Genomic DNA, 8,742 nt, shown 5'->3' with positions numbered 1-8,742 from the left:
GCACAGCTGAAAGCCCTTCTGTGGGAAGAGGGTTTAGGAACTAGGAAAGCGGCATGGCATAGAGAGGGGTTTTGGTTATGGAGTCCACATCAAAACACTTCATAACACATTCTGGAGTAGAAATCACCAGGTCCAAGGCATTGCCCGGTGCAGGCGTGCCTTCCACCCTCAAGGACAGACACACTCAGTCCCTGCTTGCACAGGGTACTAATGGAGAGCTCACTGAAGTGGGAGGGAGTTCATTCCAGTGGGAGGCAGCTTCCTTGTTAGAAGTTAGTTGTTATGCTGAGCTGAAATTTGCCTTTCTATAACTTTAATCCACTCTGCTCTGTCGACAAAAAACTACAATATGCCTGCCCAGTTCTCCTTTTTATATGACAGAACTTTATTTGTTTGGAGATAAGTGATGTGTTGTTCTCTGGTTTTCCCCAAGGTAAACATCACCAACTCCTTCAAACCTTCTCTGGATGTCATGGATGGCTCATTCTTCATTATCTTAGTAGGTAGTTGGCTTTCAATCGTCTAAAAACATATTCTGACTGCAAACGCATAAAGAGTAAAAGAATTACCTTGGCTCCCATCAGATTCAGTGTGCAGAAGATATGTGATCCAGCAGTGCCATTATTCCTTCATGTTTCTATAAAGGCTTAGGGAATATCTACTGTTCACCAGGTGTCTTATATTCCAGGTGAGAGAGGCAGAAAGCAATGTTTAAAAAAATTATATAGTATGCTATAATATTAACATGTGCTTTGAGAAATTAATACTACAAGGGGCAGTATATTTGTTGGATGGTTATTAGTTAGCCAATCAGATATTATCGGGTTAAAAGGTCCCTCATTATTAGCAGCTAGTAAAACCAGAAATTGAAACACAGGACTTTGATTACTGGTCAAAGAATAGATTCTGGATAATATCTCTGGCCTTTTTTAGAAACATGGCAAGTTCTAAACTGCCCCCAAAGAACATAAAATTGCTATCTAGCTGGGCACTTTCTGGTAATGAACAATAACAACAGAAACCCATACCATTTGTCCCTTCCCTTAAGAGTTAATCCAAAAGGTATAAATCATCTGGGCAAGAAAACACTTTCAGGAAAGCTCTATGATCTGGAGACTTGAGGAAAATGTTTAAACTCTACCCAAAAAATGTAGGTTGAAGCAATGGTCTCTCGGGCCATTGCCCACTCTCATGCCCCACTTTACTAAAAATAAACTCTATCTTTTACTTTATGCTCTGAGTCTCATCTGAATTCTTTTGATAGAGACATAAAGAAGACAAGGAAGCTGAACAAAGGCCAGAGTGGGATCCTGATGACATGATCTGGGTATCCCTCTGAGATGGGGTGGGGTGTTGAATAAGGGCTGAGAAATGAAGGCATTATCTGTCAGGGAGGCCAGAAATGTTGAGGGAGAACAGAACAGCTTACACTAAAACCCTAAAAGGAGATGGGATCTTGCATGCCAACCACATTGGGGACTGTGGAGGAGGCTGATGCGCTGGTTAGGAATGAACAAACAAGACAGTTGTGAGGAATGAGGTCAGAGAGAGGACAAGAGAACAGTGCATGCTGGCTTATGAACCTCGGTCAGGATTTGAGCTTCTACTCAGATGAGGGAAGGTTTCCTTTCAGTAGTCTAAGCAGAGAAGTGAGATGGCCCTATGTTCTCAAATGATCTCCTCAGTTCTTAGGAAGAACAGATTGCTAAGTTACAGGACTATTTTCTTTCTTTCTGTAAGCTTTACATCTAGGTAGGTTCTCTTGTGCTCTGTGTGGCCACTAGTGTCCATCAGAGCTATATGCGCCCAGTGAATGCATTTGGATTATCATCAAACATAAATTTCAGCGCTATTGATTTACCTCTGAAGCCATCTCTGCATGAGCGTAGATTGACTTTGGGTCTTACCAGTAACTATCATGATAGCTGGGGAACATTACTTTGATTAGCTTTTCTCAGAGCTGCAAAAGAAGGTCAAATGCACCCAAATTGCATGGCTACTCCACAAGGGAAGGACAGAATAAACATAAATCTGCCAGTCACAATACTTTCCACAGTCAATTTGACACAAATAGTATTTGCTGTCTTAATGCTTGTTCTAATTCAGCACAAACAGTCAGCACAATCTGAATAGAGGGCAATGGGACTATGACGTCCTTAGTTGAGCACATTAATTTCATTAACAAGACCTAAGACTGTAATTGCTTTAGGTCAATGTCTCATGGTTTCTTGATGGGGATTGTTATAAAGGCATGAATCTCCTTAAATGTAGAGCATTCATTTTTTTTTAATTAAATGTATTGGGGGGAGTACCTGTGTGTTTGTACATGTGTGAATGTGCATAGTATGGCACATGTGTGGTTACAGAGGACTTGAAGAAGTCAGTTGTCTCCCTCCATCCTTTAGGTACTGGGGATGAAAAGTTTATAGTCTTAACTCACTTCCAATTCACCCTCTTTACTTTGTGCTTACTATTGAAGATGTGATCGCTCACCTTCCTGTTTAACTGTCATGCCTCCCACACTATTATGGACATCTCTCTGGAACTGTAAGGCAGAAGAAATTCTCCTTGCAAGTGGCTTTTGGCCATGGTATTTTAGCAGAGGAACAGAAAAGTAATATATTAGGCTTGGTGACAAGCATCTTTTTCTACTTTGCTATCTTGCTATCCTAATTTTTATGTTGCTTTGTCTTTACATGTATTTATTTATTTGGGGGCTATGTCACAGAACACATGAAGAAGTCAGAGGACAATTTGTAGGAATCTGTTCTCGTATTCCATGGTGTGTGTCTGGGGACTTGAACACAAGTAACTGGGGTTTTGTTTTTAATCTGAATAAAAGATTTTGTGCTTATGTTTGTGGTGTAGTCCTTTCAATATTTTGAGTGCTGATTCTACTTTTGTAGTATAAGTCACCTATCACTTGAAAATCTGGGAAACATTATTTATTGGAAATATTCAATAAGAACAAAATTACATTCCCTTTTTTGAAAAATGTTTATTCCTATGGTTAAAAATAGGCATGGGGTGAGAAAAACATAGATTGGAGGAACAGTGTTCCAACAGAGACATCTATTATGAAACAATTAAGGACAACCACACTGGGATTATTTTCAACTCTCATTTCTCATTTCATCCTCTCTATCATTAAGGAGTCAAACTACTTTGAAAGCTAGAAATAGTAAGAGATTTTGAAGAGGCTGACTATTTCCATTTGCAATGTTCCTTTTTTAGTAATATTTTTATTTAGTCTATGAAAATTTCATGCATGTATTCAACATAGTTTGATTATATCCATCCAACACAACCTCCATCCAACTTCCTCTGAAGTGCCACCTTGTGTCACTCCCAATTTCATGTCTTCCCTTTTTTGTTGTTGTTATTAACAACCTTCTAAATTCAATGAGTTATGTCCATACGAGCATGAATGTAGGGACATCCAATGGGGCGCTGGCAACCTACAGGTGCCATGTCCCTAAAGGAAAGTGACTCTTACTCCTTCAGTAGCCATCAACTTTCAATTGTTCCTCATTTCAAGGGTGGGATCTTAAGGGTCCTCCTGAAGGTCCTCTCCAAGCCATGCTAGAGTTCTGACTGCCTTGACCTAATATAGGTCTTTGTGTGTAATAACAGTTGCTGTGAGTTGGTATGCATAACAGCCTTGGTCATATCCAGAAATCTGGATTTCACAGCTCTCCTCCTTGTTTGTCAGCTCTCACATTCTTTCTATCCTGTCTTTTGTGATGTTCCCTGAGCCTTGGATTAGGGAAGGTTGATATAGATGATTTAGCCATAGCTAAGTACCTCAGTTACATATCTTGGCATTTTGACCAGTTATGAGCCCCTGCATTAACTGCTACTGACTGCAAAAGGAAGCTTCTCTGAGCCAAGCTGAGAGCAACACAAATCTATGGGTAAAAAAAACATAAATATTCAAAGCAGTTCGAGAGCATGACTAGTCAGCAAAACAATAGCAAGTCTCCCGTTAGGGCCTATGATATTTTCAGGCATGTTTGACCATGTTTACAGTCCTGGGCATGATATCCCTCTTGTAGAACAGGCCTGAAAGCTGGTTAGAAAGCAGTTGGTTACCACCACAGCATTCACGCCACTGTTGCGCCAGCAGGACCATCTTGTCATGCAGGTCAGCGCTGTTGCATGCTGAGTCCAGTGCTGGATGAAACCACTGATGTCTTCTTCCTCCAGAAGCCAGAATCACCCAACACGACACAGGCCATTGCCATTGCTCTTGATTACCCACCATAACAAGGCGATAAAACCCTACTGCTGAAGACACCCCTTACTTTGGATGCAGGACATAAAGAAAGCAACCTCAACTGACCGCGAAACACTGCCTGCTGGCTAGCTTACATAGCGATGAAAGCTGGTTCCTTTCTTTGTAAAGTTATAAAAATAATTTAATGTGTAAGCCTTACTCTTTTCTGATATGAGCTAAAATCTGTATATTCACAAATGACCATGTATGTGGGTGTTTACACAAAGCCACATATATTATGACATAGATTTCAGGCTTCATTTTATGGTTTATAGTATTCCAAAGTGAGGTGATGTTGTTTTCTCTGTATTTCACACACCCACCTCTCTTTCACTTTTCTATGTGTTTTTTATTTTCTGTCTCACCCCTAGTTTGAGTCTTTATGTGTTATCATTCTGAAAAACACTGATCCAATCAAAGGTATTGTGTGCTCTTCCAGGAATAATCTTTATCATGTGCACAATATAGGATGGACCGTCATCTCTGCTAAACTTCCCTTCAGTAAACATGCAGACAAGCAGTCACTGCTGCTGAATACAAACACAGCAACACCACACTAAAACCATACTTTGCTCCCCATGACCTACTCCCCCCCCTTTTTTTTTCCAACATAAAACTTAGTTTCTATCAAAGTAAAACATTCACATAGCTTTGAAATCAAGTAGTTCTGGATGATCTGTCAGGAAAGAAACTGAACCCAAACTACACCCTTCCTCCTCCCCAAGTTCCACCCAGATAGAAGTGACGACTTTCAGGTTTTTCACATTTCCCTGACCTAGTGACCTCCTAGTCCTCACCTCTGGGTTACAAGCTCATCTGCCATTTGCTCAACTATGGATTGTATACAAACTATCTGTTGACTTCCTGTATTGGAAGATGCAAATTTTTAACCCTAACACACTGGAGTACACACTTGTACACACACTTGTATACACACACACACACACACACACACACACACACACACACACACACACACACGCACGCACTCTCTCTCTACTGTTCTCTGTAAAATTGTTTCACAATCTTAAGTTTGAATATACTATGATGATATTTCATTACATTTTAGAAATATTATTGTTTTTAATCTTGTGTGGGGAGAAAGATGTCATCTGGTAGAGGCACTTGCCACTGAACCTGATGATCTGAGTTGATCCCCAGAACCCACATGATCAAAGTAGAGAACTGACCCTTGCAAGTTGCCCTCTGGCTTTCATGGACATGCCGCGGGCACATATTCCCATACTTAGACACATGCAACACAGGATAAATAAATACATGTTGAACTTTTAAGAATTCCATGTATTCCTTATTCTTTTCCTATGCCAAGAACCATACATCTCTGTTTAGTGGATCTATATATTTAATGCCTGTGTGTTCCACGTTTTTCCTGGAGACTCTTTCCTACAGTGTTTGCTCTCTAGTTCCACAGGAACATAGGGGTTGGATTATAGGTAGGGCCTGGGGCTTCTCTCACCCACATCCAATGTCCTCTTGGATCACATATGGGACATCAGTTTTTCTGGAAGTTTCATTTCCTTCTTTCCTGAGTATTGAAAGACACGTCACAACAAAAGAGTTAACTGTATATAGAAGAGCTTTGGTTGTTAGTTTTGTTTTAACTTTAAGGCACATAGAAGGATTTTTTGAAAGGATTTTATTTTTATTTATGTGTATGTGTGTGCATATGTGCAGATGAGTGCCAGTGCCCCCAGAGGCCAGAGATGTCAGATGCCCAGAAGCTGGAGTTACAGGCATGTACAAGCCTTTGGACATGGTGCTGGGAACCCAACTCCGGTGCTCCGAAGGAGTGGAACAGCCTGGGCTTATAACTGCAGTGCCATCTCTTGAGCCCTGAAGCAATTCTGTTCTGTCTTCATGTGTCAACGATAGCAGGGAAGAGACTCTTTCTCCTCAGGATTTAGCTTCGTGCTTGTCTGTTTTGAGGGCTTGAGAAAAAGCAATCCAGTACAGTATTCCCAGGATTTTGTTAGGGGAAGCTGAGGAGATTTGTTCTCAATTTTGTGTAAACTTTTAGTATCCTAGTCAAATGCTTTGCTCATTTTTCTGTTTGACTGTTGGCTTTTACTTGTTTACTTTTAGACTGCATTTTTATTTCTTTCCTATGTGTGTGTGGTATGTATGTATGTATGTATGTATGTGTGTATGTATGTATATATGTATGTGGATACAAATGCCATGGCCATCTGACAGCTTGGAGGAGTTGGTTCTCTCCTTCCTCAGTATGGGTCTGCTAGAATTGATGGCAAACACCTTTACCTGTTGAGCTATCTCTTGTTAGCTTTTGACAATTACTTAATTACAACAACAACTGCTAATCTTCCCCCAAGGTCTCAAGTCCCATGTAGGGCAATTTAGTAGCATCTTTCACAATTAAGAAAAAACAAAACAAAACATTACCTTTTTTTTTTTATGGTAGTCACCTAGCAGATGTATTCAGGTATTAAAAGTGACTTAGAAACAATGTAATTAATTGCAGAATTTCTCACAAAAAATAATATAGAGGCCACCAGTAACACAAATTTTAAAAGGACTTATTAATAGAAAAACTTGGAGCCAGATATTGGGGTGAAAGCTGAAAGATCAGAGAAGCAGAACAAGCCACAGCCAACCTCACCTCACCAACTCCTCAGCTGACCCTGTTTCCTCAAACTGGAAGCCTCTGAGTCCTCACCCAAAAGTGTCTGCCAAACTGCTGCTAAAAAGTTTCTAGTTCCTGGTCCTCATGCCGTATCTACCTTTCTGCTTTCTGCCATGACTTCCTGAGATTAAAGCCACGTGTCCTTCCCAAGCAAAGACAGGAGATCTCAAATCCTGGGATTAAAGGCGTGTGCCACCACTGCCTGGCTCTGTTTCCAGTGTGGCCTTGAACTCACAGAGATCCAAATGGATCTCTCCACCACTGTCCTCTGATCCCCAGATACATTTTATTTGTTAGAGGACAAATAAAATATCACCACAGCCACCTAGGGACTCATCAGTATGACTAGGTAAGTATAATTTACTTGGTGGAATACATAACCATGTAGAAAGAACAAGATATTCCTAAACTCCATAATATATTTTTATCTCTTATATCTCAAGTACACATATTTTCAATTTATAAAATAGTACCTGATACATAATGATTACCACCTTTGAGTAAAAGAACAATTATTATCGTCCTAGTTTAGGTTCCAGTAGCTGTGATAAAATACCTGAGAGAAGCAACCTGAAGGGAGGAAGGTCTTATTCCTCTTACAATTCCAGGTGACAGTCTCAGTAACTGTTCTATTGCTGTGAAGAGGCACCATGAGCGACTTATAAAAGGAAGCGTGTAATTGTTGGCTTGTTTACAGTTTCAGTAGGGTGAGTCCATGACCATCATGGTGGGGAGTGTGGAAGCAGGCAGGCAGGCAAGCAGAGCACTGGAGCAGTGAGGGCTTACATCTGATCCACAAACAGGAGGCAGAGAGTAAGACATGGCCTCAAACCCACCTCCCGTGACACACCTCTTCCCACAAGTCCACACTTCCTAATAGTCCTAATCCTTCCCAATAGTTCTACCAATCAGGGATCAGGTATTCAAATATATGAGCCTAGAGGGTGGGGGAAATCCTCATTCAAACTACTGCACAGTCCATCATTGGTGGGAAGTCAAGGGAACAGGAATTGCATCCACAATCAGAGCAGAGAGCCAGGGAAAGCATCTATGTTCACTACTCAGCTCACTCTCTCTACTTTTATACTGTCTAGGACCCAACCTTAGGTAATGCTTCCAGCCACGGCAGGGACTGCATCTTCCCACTCAGTTAATGTGATGGACTCAATCTCCCACAGACACGCCCACCGGTCAACCTGATGTACATACTTCCTCCTGAGACTCTCTTCCCAGGTGATTCTAGACTGTGTCAAGTTGATGGTTAAATCAACCATGACAATGTCAATACAAGTGTTAGAACATATCTGAGAAACATATGAGATAAAGTGGCAAGATGGATGGCTAAAGAATATGAAACTGATCAGGGGAGCAGGGTCCTAAAATATATGCTCTTTTTTCTTGTACTAGATTTATTGGTACATAGTTCACATGCTCTGAAAGTCATGAGCATCAAGTTTCAATGAGTTTGAGTATTTTTAGGAAATTGTACAACCCTTGCCACATGGTAGTTTGGGATCATTTCCCTCATCTTAAAAAGAAACTTTATGCCTATTTACATCTATTATCCATCCCCATTCACTGTGCTAAGTAACCTAGTATCTGCCTTCTGTTTCTAATTGCTTTCCTTTTCCAGGGAATTTGCATACATTTTTATAGCTTTTGAATTTCCTTTTCTCTGCCTTGAATTTATATTACCTATTTAAAAATATTATCTAATTGGCATTATTATTCTTTTTCTTGTGAAAAAGTTAAATGATACTCTTCTGTACTCTAAGCAGACCATGGTGAGGCTAAAAATAAATTC

Source organism: Peromyscus maniculatus, chromosome 6 (genome assembly GCF_049852395.1).
Source record: "Peromyscus maniculatus bairdii isolate BWxNUB_F1_BW_parent chromosome 6, HU_Pman_BW_mat_3.1, whole genome shotgun sequence".
Classification (NCBI taxonomy): Eukaryota; Metazoa; Chordata; class Mammalia; order Rodentia; family Cricetidae; genus Peromyscus; species Peromyscus maniculatus.
The sequence above is the reverse complement of the archived record's forward strand: the minus strand, read 5'-3'. Positions refer to the sequence as shown.